The sequence below is a fragment of the Perca flavescens genome, chromosome 22, assembly GCF_004354835.1.
Source record: "Perca flavescens isolate YP-PL-M2 chromosome 22, PFLA_1.0, whole genome shotgun sequence".
NCBI lineage: Eukaryota > Metazoa > Chordata > Actinopteri > Perciformes > Percidae > Perca > Perca flavescens.
This window is the reverse complement of record NC_041352.1, coordinates 4,879,269-4,882,338: the sequence shown is the minus strand read 5'-3', so window position 1 is coordinate 4,882,338 and position 3,070 is coordinate 4,879,269. Positions and strand designations below refer to the sequence as shown.

Sequence of the window (3,070 nt, the reverse complement as noted above, 5' to 3'; positions counted from 1 at the left end):
ACTTTAGATGGGCAGCAACGTTCTTCTTGGAGAGTGGCATTCACCTTGTAATACCGTCATTCACATCATTGTTGTATATTTTCTGTTGGGTTTGTGCTCTCCCTGTGGAATCTTAACTGCTGTGACGGAGTAATGTCAACAGTTTATTTTGATCTAATTCACGTAATTTTAAAAATCTAAACATTTGGCAGTGGACACATTAGAAAGTGGAAAATATAAGGTTTATATCAATATTTTTGCCATGCTTGTATGATAAAAAAAATTGTGAAGCTAGTATACTAAATACATGACAAATTTATTCTAAAGCTGATCACCCCACAGGGTTAATGGCAGTCAGACAATTGGGAAAAACAGTCAGTTTGTCTGTCTCATCAGGCTTAAAAGAGACATACAAGTGAACATCAGTGTAAGAGTGATATGAGATACCTTTAAATTGGCTTATAATATGACCTAGGGGATGCATATACAATGCAATTAAAATAGGAACTAACCCTGATGCACTCCACAGGAAAGTGCAACAGTTTCAGACGTGTAGGGACCAAGTGATACAGAAAAACTCCTATCCAAGAGATGGGAAGAAAATCAGTCCGGGGGCCTGATTTATAAAACTCTGCGTAGATTCTATTCTGAGATTTCGTGTGCCAAAAAGTCTGAATTTTCATACGCAAAAACAACATTCTGATTTATAACAGTTTGTCGTGCACAAGCCTCACGCTCTTCCCAAGGCTGGCCCATATCTGTCCTAATAAGGTCCAGGTCAATCAATCACTGAATATTCCAGCCTTGTAAAGGAGCCCTTGATGACCAATCGTGAAACAGAAAAATGGGGAAAAAAAAAAAACACAAGTCAGTGATTGTGCGATCGAGGTGCTCCTAAACGAGGTAGAACATCAAAACAAAATCCTGTTTGGAGGCCTTAAAGAAGGTATTTTGAACCGAACAAAAAAAAATAGAGTGGCAGCGTACAACTGATACGGTCAATAAAGTTAGTTCAGCTCCAAGAACCATTGACGAAGTAAAAAAGAAATGGTATGACTTGAAGCTGGACGCAAAGAAGTGCATCTCGGCCTACAAACAAAGTGCAGCCGCCACAGGAAGGGGCTCGGGTTTGCAGGCGCCGTCGGCTTCAGATGAGAGAATCGCTGGTATTATTGGAGAGGTTGTATTGTCTGGAATTGTGCCTGAGGAGGAGGGGGGACACAGATGAAGGTACGCTTTTTATTTATTCATTTATTTTTTTATTTTCTTATGAAGTCGATGCATTTAAGAATAAAGCCAACACCACAAATCACAACAGTCTCTTAATCATTTTCTTTTATTTGTGATACAAATTTGTGAAGAGGATGAACTACGGAGATTGTGCCTCACACGCAGGCAGCCTGCAAGCAGCGACCTTCCAGCACCTGCTGTGTCAAGCTCCAGGTCCCGCCAGCGACGACCTCGTCATACACATCAGTGCCGATCGCTCTACACCGCCAAACTCGTCGCGGCCCAAGTGAGGCCCGTGGCGGCGTTCTCACTGATGCCGTGCTACAGTCAGACCACCAAAGTGCGTAATATAAGAAATTTATTAACTGAAATTTGTAATGCAATAAAAGAATTGAAAAATGAATTGTCTTACATTTCATAAACGTTGCATCACTTGTTTGCGCAATATAACTGCTGTATGGCCTTCGTTGTTCATGCCTTGCGCTTCAGGGCCTTCTTCAATTGGCATTAACGCAGGTGGAGGGACTCCATTACGTTGTGCCATGTTGTACAATACAGCACAGGCCCTAATCATCAGACACACCTTTTCAGGCGCATATAATAGGACTCCTCCAGACATATCCAGGCACCTCCAGCATGATTTTAAATGCCCGATGGCGCGCTCCACCACCAAACGTTGAAGCGGTTTTGGGCCGCGGTTTGTGGGTTGTGGAAGGGAGTGAGCAGCCAGTTCCTTAGCAGATACCCACTATCTCCTGCATGACAACTTTGTTGTAAATTATTGTTAGAAAGCCACCCCAGACAAAGGTTTAACAAATAACAGGTTTTATAAATGAGGCCCCAGAGCGCTTTTTTCAGTGTTTTTCCTTCGTCTGAGCTCCGCAGAAATCTCAAGGCACACTTCCACCAACCTGTGTGGAGAAGACCAGCGTTCGTCTGAAAGACCCAGATTTATACTCTTTCAACAGCACAGGGACAGCTAAAACGCACACCTGATTGTCATCCCATTTGATTGAAACACATGATTCAAATTGCCCCTCAAAATGAACTCATCTGGTTCACATACTTTTTCCAACAAAGACATTTAATGTTGGATAATTTTGTTTAATGCATACATTTATTGTGTTGTCTTCCCGTCAACCTTGAAAAAAACACTTATTTTTCTCGACGTTTTTTACACCTTTTTTTCACAGTTTGTTTTTACTTTTTCCAATGTTTTGGATGGACATTTTCAGCGCTTATTTCTACGTCCCGTATTTTCTGATATAAAACAAAAATTGAAAACGGGTCAATTTGACCCAAAGTCAACACAAGGGTTAAGTATGTTTTTTTTTGTATTAGTTGTTATACTGGGCCCTCTTTATTTAGTTTTAAGACTTGAATGAAGATCTGATAACATTTTATATCACATTTATGCAGAAATTCATTTTTGTATTCTCTTTTTTAATACTGATATTAATCATAGTAAAAATGATAGTTATGGTAATCATAGTTATAAATAAATAAATAAAACTGTGGTGAAATAAAATAAGTGAAATAAAAGCATATGGATACATATCGGCAGAGTGATCGGGAATTCTCTAACGTGTATGTTAGTGGATGAAGGCTTTCCCCATAACATCATCAGATAGTGACCAAATTTAAATTAAGTTAAACTTCTAGCCAATCCAGGTGTTATCTAGTCTATACCACTCTTTGAATTCCATACTCTGCTCTAGAGTTGCCAATGGATGCTGAGGAATCTCCACCCTCCAGAGAAAGGATTCACGTGCAGCTACATATTCAACAAGCTTCTCTTTTACGTGAGCGTTTGAGGCCTCCGTGAACGTGACCTGAGTTTTGTGTTGTGTCTTTTCTTCTT

At 40.0% G+C, this 3,070-nt stretch overlaps 1 long non-coding RNA gene across 1 annotated transcript; it reads right to left on the bottom strand.

Annotated features, from left to right (window-relative positions):
* Window positions 1-1,288: 1,288 nt before the first annotated feature.
* LOC114549427 (uncharacterized) lies at window positions 1,289-2,146 on the bottom strand. Its single transcript, XR_003691548.1, has 2 exons — window positions 1,622-2,146; window positions 1,289-1,530 (listed from the first exon to the last, which is right to left on the bottom strand). It is a non-coding gene; the product is annotated as an uncharacterized LOC114549427 (long non-coding RNA).
* Between the last annotated feature and the right edge of the window lie 924 nt (window positions 2,147-3,070).